At 39.5% G+C, this 12,840-nt stretch overlaps 1 protein-coding gene and 1 pseudogene across 5 annotated transcripts in view; one reads left to right on the top strand and one right to left on the bottom strand.

Annotated features, from left to right (window-relative positions):
• Positions 1 to 12,840, bottom strand: part of Dpp6 (dipeptidyl peptidase like 6) — a 927,623-nt gene that overhangs the window by 253,581 nt on the left and 661,202 nt on the right. The window lies entirely within an intron of this gene.
• On the top strand, positions 8,077 to 12,390 carry LOC110294074 (annotated as a pseudogene).

The raw sequence follows: 12,840 nt of genomic DNA, 5'->3' as shown, positions 1-12,840 counted from the left end.
AACAGAATCCCAACTCTAACAACAAAAATAACAGGAAGCAACAATTACTTTTCCTTAATATTTCTTAATATCAATGGACTTAATTCCCCAATAAAAAGACATAGACTAATAGACTGGCTACACAAACAGGACCCAAAATTTTGCTGCTTACAGGAAACCCACCTCAGGGAAAAGGACAGACACTACCTCAGAGTGAAAGGCTGGAAAACAATTTTCCATGCAAATGGCCCAAAGAAACAAGCTGGAGTAGCCATTCTAATATCAAATAAAATTGACTATCAACCCAAAGTTATCAAAAAAGATAAGGAGGGGCACTTCATACTCATCAAAGGTAAAAATCTTCCAAGATGAACTCTCAATTCTGAATATCTATGCTCCAAATGCAAGGGCATCCACATTCATTAAGGAAACTTTAGTAAAGCTCAAAGCACACATTGCACCTCACACAATAATAGTGGGAGACTTCAACACCCCACTCTCATCAATGGACAGATTCTGGAAACAGAAACTAAACAGATACACAGTGAAACTAACAGAAGTTATGAAACAAATGGATTTAACAGATCTCTACAGAACATTTTATCCTAAAACAAAAGGATATAACTTCTCAGCACCTCATGGTACCTTTTCCAAAATGAACAAATAATTGGTCACAAAACAGGCCTCTACAGATACAAAAATATTGAAATAATCCCATGCATCCTATCAGATCACCATGGACTAAGGCTGATCTTCAATAACAATATAAATAATAGAAAGCCATCATTCACTTGGAAGCTGAACAACACTCTTCTCAATGATACCTTGGTCAAGGAAGAAATAAAGAAAGAAATTAAAGACGTTTTAGAGTTTAATGAATGTGAAGCCAAAACATACCCAAACTTATGGGGCACTATGAAAGCATTCCTAAGAGGAAAACTCATAGCTCTGAGTGCCTCCGAAAGGAAACTAGAGAGAGCATACATTAGCAGCCTGATAGCACACCTAAAAGTTCTAGAACAAAAGGAAGCAAGTTCACCTAAGAGGAGTAAATGGCAGGAAATAATCAAAGTCAGGGCTGAAATCAACCATGTGGAAACAAAAAGAACTATTTAAAGAATCAACCAAACCAGGAGATGGTTCTTTGAGAAAAATCAACAAGATAGATAAACCCTTAGCCAGACTAACTAGAGGGCACAGGGACAATATCCTAACTAACAAAATCAGAAATGAAAAGGGAGACATAACAACAGAACCTGAGGAAATCCAAAACATCATCAGATCCTACTACAAAAGGCTATACTCAACAAAACTAGAAAACCTGAATGAAATGGACAAATTTCTAGACAGATACCAACCAGTTACCAAAGTTAAATCAGGATCAGATTAATGACCTAAACAGTACCATATCCCCTAAAGAAATAGAAGCATTCATTAATAGTCTCACAACCAAAAAGTCTAGGACCAGATGGGTTTAGTGCAGAGTTCTATCAGACCTTCAAAGAAGACCTAATTCCAACTCTCCTCAATTTATCCCACAAAATAGAAAAGAAGGTACTTTACCCAATTTATTCTATGACGCCACAAATTACTCTGATACCTAAACCACATAAAGACCCAACAAAGAAAGAGAACTTCAGTCCAATTTCCCTTATGAATATCAATGCAAAAATACTCAGTAAAATTCTCACTAACCAAATCCAAGAACACATCAAAATGATCATCCATCATGATCAAGTAGGCTTCATTCCAGGAATTCAGGATGGTTTAATATACAGAAATCTATCAAAGTAACCCACTATATAAACAAACTCAAAGACAAAAACCACGTGATCATCTCGTTAGATGCTAAGAAAGCAATTGACAAAATCCAACACCCATTCATGATAAAAGTCTTGGAAAGATCAGGAATTCAAGGCCCATACTTAAACATAATAAAAGCTTTATACAGAAAACTAGTAGCTAACATCAAACTAAATGGAGAGAAGATGGAATTAATCTCACTAAAATCAGGGACTAGACAAGGCTGCCCACTTTCTCCTTACCTATTCAATATAGTACTCAAAGTACTAGACAGAGCAATTAGACAACAAAAGGAGGTCAAGGGGATACAAATTGGAAAGGAAGAAGTCAAAATATCACTATTTGCAGATAATAGAAAACTATACATAAGTGATTCTAAAAACTCCACCAGAGAACTCCTAAACCTGATAAACAGCTTCAGTGAAGTAGCTAGATATAAAATTAACTCAAACAAATAAGTGGCCTTTCTCTACACAAAGGATAAACAGGATTAGAAAGAAATTTGGGAAACAACACTCTTCACAATAGTCACAAAAAATATAAAATACCTTGGTGTGACTCTAACTAAGGAAGTGAAAGATCTGTATGACAAGAACTTCAAGTCTCTGAAGAAATAAATTGAAGATCTCAAAATGGCTATCCTGCCAAAAGCAATCTACAGATTCAATGCAATCCCCATCAAAATTCCAACTCAATTCTTCACTAAGATAGAAAGGGCAATTTGCAAATTCATCTGGAAAATAAAAAACCTAGGATAGCAAAAAATATTCTCAAAGATAAAAGAACCTCTGGGGGAATCACCATGACTGACTTCAAGCTGTACTACAGAGTTGTATTGTGATAAAAACTGCATGGTAGTGGTACAATGACAGACAGGTAGACCAATGGAATAGAATTGAAGACCAAGAAATGAACCTACACACCTATGGTTACTTGATCTTTGACAAGGGAGGTAAAACCATCCAGTGGAAAAAATACAGCATTTTCAACAAATGATGCTGGCACACTGGCAGTTATCATGTAGAAGAATGTAAATTCATCCATTCTTATCTCCTTGTTCGAAGCTCAAGTCTAAGTGGATCAAAGAATTCCACATAAAACCAGAGACGCTGACCTTATAGTGGGGAAAAGCCTCGAAGATATGGGTACAGGGGAAAAATTCCTAAACAGAACAGCAATGGCCTGTGATGTAAGATCAAGAATTGACAAATGGGACTTCATAAAATTGCAAAGCTTCTGTAGGACAAAAGACACTGTCAATAAGACAAACAGGCCACCAACAGATTGGGAAAGAATTTTTTACCAATCCTAAATTTGATAAGGGACTAATAATTCAGTACATACAAAGAGCTCAAGAAGCTGGATTTCAGAAATTCAAATAACCCCTTTAAAAAATGTGGTACAGAGCTACACAAGGAATTTTCAACTGAGGAATACCGAATGTCTGAGAAGCACCTGAAGAAAATGTTCAGCATCCTTAATCATCAGAGGAATGCAAATCAAAACAACCCTAAGATTCCACCTCACACCAATCAGAATGGCTAAGGTCAAAAATTCAGGTGACAGCAGATGCTGGCAAGGATGTGGAGAAAGAGGAACACTCCTCCATTGTTGGTGGGATTGCAAGCTTGTACAACCACTCTGGAAATCAGTCTGGCGGTTCCTCAGAAAACTGTACATAGTATTATCTGAAGATTCAGCAATTCCTCTCCTGAGCATATACCCACAAGATGTTCCAACTGGTAATAAGGACACATGCTCCACTATGTTCATAGCAGCCCTATCTATAATAGCCAGAAGCTGGAAAGAACCCAGATGCCCCTCAACAGAGGAATGGATACAGAAAATGTGGTACATTTACACAATGGAGTACTACTCAGCTATTAAAAGGAATGAATTTATGAAATTCCTAGNCAAATGGATGGACCTGGAGGGCATATCCTGAGTGAGGTAACCCAATCACAAAAGAACTCACATGATATGTACTCACTGATAAGTGGATATTAGCCCAGAAACTTAGAATACTCAAGATACAAGATACAATTTGTAAAACACATGAAACTCAAGAAGAATGAAGACCAAAGTGTGGACACTTTGCCCCTTCTTAGAATTGGGAACAAAACACCCATGGAAAGAGTTACAGAGATAAAGTTTGGAGCTGAGAGGAAAACATGGCCCATCTAGAGACTGTAATACCAAGGGATCCACCCCATAATCAGCCTCCAAACGCTAACACCATTGCATAAAGTAACAAGATTTTGCTGAAAGGACCCTGATATAGCAGTCTCTTGTGAGGCTATGACAGTGCCTGGCAAACACAGAAGTGGATGCTCACAGTCAGCTATTGGATGGAACACAGGGCCCCCAATGGAGGAGCTAGAGAAAGCACCCAAGGATCTAAAGGGATCTGCAATCCTATAGGTGGAACAACAATATGAACTAATCAGTAGACCCAGAGCTCGTGTCTCTAGCTGCATATGTATCAGAAGATGGCCTAGTAGGCCATCAGTGGAAAGAGAGGCCCATTGGTCATGCAAACTTTATATGCCTCAGTACAGAGGAACACCAGGGCCAAGAAGTGGGAGTGGGTGGGTAGGGGAGTGTGGGGGGGGAGGGTATGGGGGACTTTTGGGATAGCATTGGAAATGTAAATGAAGAAAATATCTAATAAATAAAAAAAAAAGCCAGAAGATCCTGGGCAGATCTCATACAGACCCTAAGAGAACAAAAATGCAAGCCCAGTATACTATACCTAGCAAAACTCTCAATTATCATAGTTGGAGAAATCAAGGTATTCCAAGAGAAAAAAAAATATAAACACTATCTTTCCACTAATCCAGCACTCCAGAGGATAATAGAAGTCCAACACAAGAAGGAATACTACTCCAAATAAAAAAAATGAGATAGCAATCTTTTCCAACAAACCCAAAAGAAGGAAAAAAACAGAAATATAATTTCAAATGTCAACAAAAATAAGAGGAAGCAACAATCATTGGTTCACAATATCTGTCAACATCAATGGACTCAATCCCCAAATAAATAGACATAGGCTAACAGACTGAATATGCAAACAGGAATCCAGCATTTTGCTGCCTACAGGAAATACATCTCAGTGTCAATGAAAGTCAGTAACTCTAAGTAAAAACTGGGAAAATTTTTTCCAAACAAAGGGTCCCAAGAAAGAAGCTGGAGAAGCCATTCTAATGGCCAATAAAATAGATTTTCAACCAAAAATGATCAAAAAAGATGGAGAAGGAAACTACACATTGATCAAAGGAATAATCCATCAAGATGAACTCTCAATTTTGGACATGTATGCAGCAAATGCAAGGACACTCACATTTGTAAAATAATCAATACTGAAGCTCTAAGCACACATTTAACTTCACCCAATAATACTAGGAGATTTCAACACCCCGATTTCACCAATGGACAGATTATAGAAACAGAAAATGAACAGAAACACAGTGAAACTAAACAAAGTTATGAAGCAAATGGATTTAACAGGTATCTACAGAACATTTCATCATAAATGTAGTCAGACACAAAACAAACCTCAACAGATACAAGAACATGGAATTAATGCCAGGTATTCTATTGGACCACCACGGACAAAGGCTGGTTTTCAGCAATAAAAAACAAAAAACAAAAACAAAACAAAACAAAACAAAAAACCATACACATGGAAGCTGAACAACTACCTACTCAATGATAATTTGGTCAGGGAAAACATAATGAAAGAAATTAAAGACTTTTTAGAATTTAATAAAAATGAAGGTACAGCATATCCAGACTTATGGGACACAATGAATGCAGTGCTAAGAGCAAAATTCATAGTCCTGTGTGCCTCCATAAAGGAATTGGAGAGATCATACACTAGTAGCTCAAAAGCTCATCTCAAAGTTCTAGAACAAAAAGAAGAAAATACACCCAAGAGAAGTAGATGGCAGGAAATTATCAAACTTAGGGCTGAAATCAACCAAGAAGAAACAAAGAGAACTCTAGAAAGAATCAACAAATCTAGGAGTTGGTTCTTTGAGAAAATCAACAGGATAGATAAAACCTTAGCAAGACTAACCAATGGGCACAGAGACAGTATCCAAATTAACAAAATCAGGAATGAAAAAGAAGACATAATAACCTAAAGTGAGGAACTTCAAAAAAAAAATCAGATCCCATGCAAACGAATATATTCAACAAAACTGGAAAATCTGGATAAAATGGATGATTTTCTAGATAAATAACAGATATTAAAATTAATTCATGATCAGATAAATCATCTAAACAACCCCATATCCCCCAAGGAAATAGAAGCAGTCATTAGAAATCTCCCAACCAAAAATGCCCAGGACCAGATGGCTGAGTATAGAACTCTATCAGATCTTCAAAAAATACCCAATTCCAATACTTCTCAAACTCTTTAACAAAATAGAAACAGAGGGAACACCACTCAATTCTTTCTATGAAGCCATGGTTATACTGATAACTAAACCATGAAAAGACCCAACAAAGAAAGAGAATTCCAGGCCAATTTTCCTTATGAACGTTGATACAAATATACTCAATAAAATTATCACAAGCTCTATCCAAGAACACATCAAAATAATCAATCACCATGATCAAGTAGGCCTCATCCAGGAATGTTGGGATTGTTCAATATATGGAAATCCATCAATGTAATCTACTACATAAACAAACATATAAACAAACTCAAAGAAAAGACCACATGATCATCTCATTACAGGCTGAAAAATCATTTGACAAAATACAACACCCATTCATGTTAAAAGTATTAGAGACATCAGGAAATCAAGCTTCATATGCAAATATAAGAAAAGCAACATACAACAAACCAATAGCCAACATCAAACTAAATGGAGAGAAACTCAAATCAATCCCATTAAAATCAGGGATAAGGTCCTACCTATTCAATCTAATACTCGAAGTTCTTGCTGGAGCAATAAGACAACAAAAGGAGGGCAAAGGAATACAAATTGGAAGGAAGAATTCAAACTATCACTATTTGCAGATGACAGATAGTATACATAAGTGACCCCAAAAATTTGACCAGAGAGCTCCTACAACTAATACACACCTTCAGCAAAGTGGCTGGATATAAAATTAACTCTAATAAGTCAGTAGCCTTCCTCTACTCAAAGTATAAATTGGCTGAGAATGATATTAGGGAAAGAACACCCTTCAGAATAGTCACAAATAAAATAAAATATCTTGGTGTGATTCTAACCAAGCAAGTGAAAGATCTGTATAACAAGAACTTCGAATCCCTGAAGAAAGAAATGGAAGAAGAACTCAGAAGATAGAAAAATCTCCCAAGCTCATAGGTTAACATGATCAACATTAAAAATGGTCATCATACTGAAAGTAGTCTACCGATTCAATGCAATTCCCATCAATATTCCAACTCAATTCTTCATAGAGTTAGAAAGAACAATTTGCAAATTCATTTGGAACAAATGACCAAAAAAAATCCCAAGATGGTGAAAATTATTCTCAACAATAAATGAACTTGTGGGGGAATCTCACCATCCCTGACTTCAAGCTGTATTACAGAGAAGTCGTAATAACAACTGCATGGTATTGGTACAGAGACACGTAGGTGCAGAATTGGAACAGAATGGAAAACCCAGAGATGAACCTACACACCTGTGGTCGGTCACTTGATTTTTGACAAAGGACCTAAATCCATCCAGTGGAAAAAAGACAGCATTTTCAACTTATGGTGCTGGTTCAATTGCCAGTCAGCATGTACAAGAATGCAAATTGATCCATCCTTATCTCCTTATCAAAACTCAAGTCAAATTGGATCAAGGACCTACCTTTACATAAAAACAGATACGCCAAATCTAGTAGAAGAGAAAGTAGGGAAGACCCTGGAGTACTTGAACACAGGAGTAAATTTCTTGAATGGAAAAACATGGCTTATGTTTTAAGATCAATTATCAACAAATGTGAAGTTATATAATTGAAAAGCTTCTGTAAGGCAAAGGAAGCTGTCGATAAGACAAAATGCCAACCCAAAGTTTGGGAAAAGATCTTTACCAACTCTACATCTGATAGAGTCCTCTAATCTAAACTATACAAAGAACTCAAGATGTTAGACTCCAGAGAACCAAATAATCTTATTAAAAATTGGAGTACAGAGCCAAACAGAGAAGTCTCAAAAGAGGAATCTCGAATGGCTGAGAAGCACTTCAAAAATGTTCAACAACCTTACTCATCATTTAAATGCAAATCAAAACAACTTTGAGATTCCAAGTTGTCACTCCAATCACAATGGCTAAGATCAAAACTGCAGGTGAGAGCAGATGTTGGACAGGCTGAGGATAAAGAGGAACACTCCTCCATTGCTGATGGGACTCTAAGCTGATTCATGAGAAAATTGGGAATAGTTTTACCTGAAGACGCAGATATCGCAATACTGGGCAATACCCAAAAAACATTCCAACATGGAACAAGGACACATGCTCGACTACATTCATAGCAGCCTTATTTATACTAGCCAGAAGCTGGAAAGAACCCAGATGTCCCTCAAAAGAAGAATGGATACAGAAAATGTGTACATTTATAGAATGGAGTACTACTCAGTGATTAAAAACAATGACTTCATACAATTCACAGGCAATTGGAAGGAACCAGAATGGTGCTCCAGACCATGATGTCATGTTCTCAGAACTACTCTGACCTCCTGTTTGTGACAGTTCCTACCTTACCTTTCTATATCACCATTGTGGGTGGCAGGCATTTCTACACTGTAAACAAAGAACCATCAGTTGATAGACCCAGGGGGGATTCTATTTCGACTTCTGGGGTGTTTTGTGTTTTTTCGGGGGGGGGATTGATCATTGTGTTGACCATGTTCTCCCCCTGCATGACTTTTAAAGCCAATTCTTTGGCTTAGAGTAACAGGTAGGATATTTGAGTATCTCCAAGATCTCAAATACTTTTGATAGTGAATTTGTCGTCTGACTTGTGAAACCACAGGGCTCAGGGCTCTGAAGCCAAGTTGTATCCTGAAGAAGACATCTCTCTGGTCCTCATAAGGGAGGATGTTTAGGGAGACTGAGGAAACATCTGGCTATTTACATCACCTGATCTCTCTAGAGTGATGGTAGAACTGAGATCCACTAAGAAGAAATCTCATGCTGGGACCAATCTCTTGGTGGTGTCACTAGGTTACAGGCATTTTTCCTTCTCTATGGTCAGTCCACACTCTTTGCATTATCACATCAAATATCCTCGTATTCATCTACCTACAGTGGCTCACAGACAGACATCATCCCCTATACCTGTCATGAGCAAGGAGCAGTTTGAGAAGGAAGAGAACGAGCTGATCAAAGAGATCCAGCTCACTACCCAGGAGACAAATGAGCTGAGGGATCGCCTGATCTACGTGACCGAGGGATCCATGAACAAGAGGTATATATTTCTCCAAAACCTGTGGTGTCAGTCTGGGATCTGCAATGCCCCCCTCATCTTATGCTTTTAAAGGGGTGGGTTCTAGGAAGCTATACCAACACAACATAATTGGGCCTCACTTCATGCCCCTAAATACTTATTAGAGGAGAGGCCGCACCTGAAGTATTGTCAGGAGTGAGAAGGGAAATATACTCTTTTGCTCCCTCCACTTGAAAAGAGGAACTTGGAGTCTGAGTGAAGAACTCAGGGATAGAGGCAGTGATGAGTTCCTAGGGTTCATTTGGAAAGTCTTTGATAGGAGGTTTCTAGGTGATGTGTGTTTGTAGTTGTGTTTTTACTTGTCTCCCAGGTGATTGAGTGCTGTCACCTCCAGGTAGCAGCTGGAGGGGCCTGGTCCCACATGGTTCTTCTCAGTGCTTGATTAGAATGCCTGAAGTTCATGCCTGTCCCTCTTTGTCTGTGTGCCTTATACTCTGAGGCAGTAATGTTGCATACATTTCTTCCACCTCTTATTGTGTTCCCTTTCTCTCTCTCTCTCTCTCTCTCTCTCTCTCTCTCTCTCTCTCTCTCTCTCTCTCTCTCTCTCTCATTCTCTCACTGTTTCTCCATCTTGTGTATAGGCCTAAGTCTGTGAGTCTATGTGCGTGCAAAGGTACAGATCTGTGAATATGTTTTGTATGTTTTTATTTCTCTCCACAATTTGGAATCTAGGGGTAGGTGTTTTGGCCTGAGGATTTACTTACCTAAGAGTATCCAGGTGAGGTGGGTCCTGAGGCCTGGTAGTCCCCACTTTAAATAGCATTGCACTTTGACTATGTGGTCACAAGTGTTCATACATTTGTATCCCTTGGGGAGATTATAAATCTGTGGTGATGTCTGGGCCTCATCTCCAGAATTATGTGTAATATCTGTCTCTACAGTATTAGGTATCCAGGATTTAGGATCCCTTTTATGGAAACAGGGGAAATACCATCTCAGGTGTTTGGTGGGTAAAGACCTGTAGCCTAGGATCCTGAGAACATAACTGCTTAGTCTGCCCTTCAGGCCTACTGAGTAACTCAGGGAGCCAGGGCACCCACCATCTAGATGCCTAGCTTCTGGTGTTTTGGGGCCAGGATAGCCAGTTTCCCAAGGTTAAGAAAATCCCAGCATTTAGAATGCAGNGTGTGGTTTCCATGGCTGCAGTAGTCCAGGACCTAGCCTGAGTTTATGTGTTACTAAAAGCCTAAGTTCATGGAGTTCTGTCTTCCTGGGGCCAGGCCCTACCACAGGCAAAATCGACATTATAAAGAACTGAAATTAAAGGAGAAGGAGATCATGACATTGCTACATGACTTAGAGATGAAGAACATGGAGGCCCGAGAGAACAAGCAGGAGCTCANGAAGGAGATAAATTTCTATCGGTAAGTTCTTGTCAGGGAGGCCAACACTTGTGAAACGGCCATTTCTACCTTCCTTTGTTTCTGGTCGGGAGACTGCAGGTCTGGTTCTATACTTTCTGCTTTTTAGCCATCAGTGTGCCTTGGATTTTTGGACTCAGTTTTCCTAGGTCTCTAGGAGACTGTTATACTGCCAGTGTTCTCCAAGCATCCTCAGGAGCCTCTAGACAGACAAGTGATTCAGATCATCAGAAGGTTATTATGTTGTACTGGGCCTCTGGGGCTCAGGCAGGGTTTGACAGAGCTAAGTGAGGTGTAACACAAGGATAGAGCGCCCTCCCTCTGGTTCTACTGACTACCCTGATTGTAGTTGCAGCCTACTAATTGGTGTTGTCCCAATGCATGGGCTGTCATGAGTAGATGGAGATCCCTCTTTCTTTTGGAGAAACATGGACCCTTTTTGGTGTTTGGACTGCAGCACAAATTTCTTCTTCCTTGAAATGGCTGTTTGCTGTTTGTACAGCTTTCATAGATGTATTGAGGTGGATTGTATTCGGTCTTCATGGGAACTAGGGTACAGGTCAGGTTAATGGGATCTGTAAGTAGAAATGGGAGGAGGAGGCTGCAGGATCTTACTATGCAGAGTGTGTTTCCAGTAACCTGCACAGCCGGATCCTGCTGGAGAAGAATCTTATAAAGAAGAAGTTGGCGATATTGCAGCAGGAGAGCAAGGAAGTACAGGCTGATTTGGCCATAATTCATCAATATTTGGTGGAGTTGAACCTGAGTGGTAAAGATGGGCAGGAGAAGACCAGAAACCTGGAGACTCAAGAACATCAGGTAGGGACAAACAATTCAGTCAGGCTATGACTGTCTGATACCATTGGCAAATTAGATCTATCTTTGCTTCTCCCCACCAACTTTCTAGTCCATACTCCCAAGCAGCCACCCTCCTCATGGAATGTAGCTTTTCTTTGCTCTGTTTTCACACAAGTATTATGGGAAGTTAATTAGCCTCTTGTGAGACACTGAATTAGCCTCTTTTGAGACACTGTTACCACTGGCAAGTGTACCTTTCAACTCTGCTTTAGTCTGCAGTCCACTCAGGGTGACAGGTGAATAACATGTCACATTCTTGCATGTCTTCAAGATAGGTGGAAAGCTATGTGGAGGTTTGAGTGAGGTCTGGGTCCTTAGACAGGAGACAGGCAGAGGTCAATATGACATTCCAGGTGCACACACCTTGGAGGGATTAGAGCCAAGTACAAATGTCAAATGAGTGCTTCTCATTGTCATTGATCTGGGTGGTATGTGGCCTTCTCCTTTCTTCCTGTAATCTACTGAGGTCTCTTTCTTTGCCATATGTTTGGTTGGAGCTGATAGAAGCCTGAGTTGATCTTTTTCAGTCCGTGTTTTGTGACTGTTTTTGAATACTTTGCCTGTCTGCAGATTTCACATCAGTAATTTTGGTTAAAATATTAATGTTGACTGTCAAGTAAAGTTGAGGTAGTGGGAGACAGCAGCCTGACAGCTGCCATGCCTTTCCCCACCACTCCTGTGTCTTAGTAACTGCCTTCCTCTCCCAGGTCTCAGAAACTGCAAGAGAGCTGGACTGGCCACAGATCAAGAAGACAGCATCCTGCAGAATGAGTTGCCACCCCAGGAGGCCCCTGCTGAGCACAATCCCTGGCACCCACAATCTTCCTCGGATGAATCTTCCTCAGATGAATCTTCCTCAGATGAATCTTCCTCAGATGAATCTCTTTATATCACATGTCCTGAGTGGGAATAGGCCCTAACTAGGAAGCCATGGCTGATTCAGGGTGTTATTCCCTTTTCTCTTCAGACAACTCCTCTTGGCAGAGAACAGAGGTGACTGCACTGCTACCAAATGTCCAAGAGGAGTAACAGGCTATAGGTCTGTGCTGCTAAAAGTGCAGAAAAAAGTTGAACAATAATTTTGTTAGAGTTTTGTTTGAAGTTTTGGTTTTTATTCTTTGAGTTGTTGCTATGTTATTTAGAAGTTATATGTTCTCGTTCTTATATTTCATTGTTTGTTTTTGCCTTTATCTCTTTATTTTTTTTAATATTTTTATTACATATTTTCCTCAGTTACATTTCCAATGCTATCCCAAAAGTCCCCCATAACGCCCCCCACTTCCCTACCCACCCATTCCCATTCTTTTGGCCCTGGCATTCCCCTATATTGGGGCATATAAAGTTTGCAAGTCCAATGGGCCTC

This window comes from Mus caroli, chromosome 5 (assembly GCF_900094665.2).
Source record: "Mus caroli chromosome 5, CAROLI_EIJ_v1.1, whole genome shotgun sequence".
NCBI lineage: Eukaryota > Metazoa > Chordata > Mammalia > Rodentia > Muridae > Mus > Mus caroli.
This window is presented reverse-complemented; position numbering and strand designations above follow the sequence as displayed.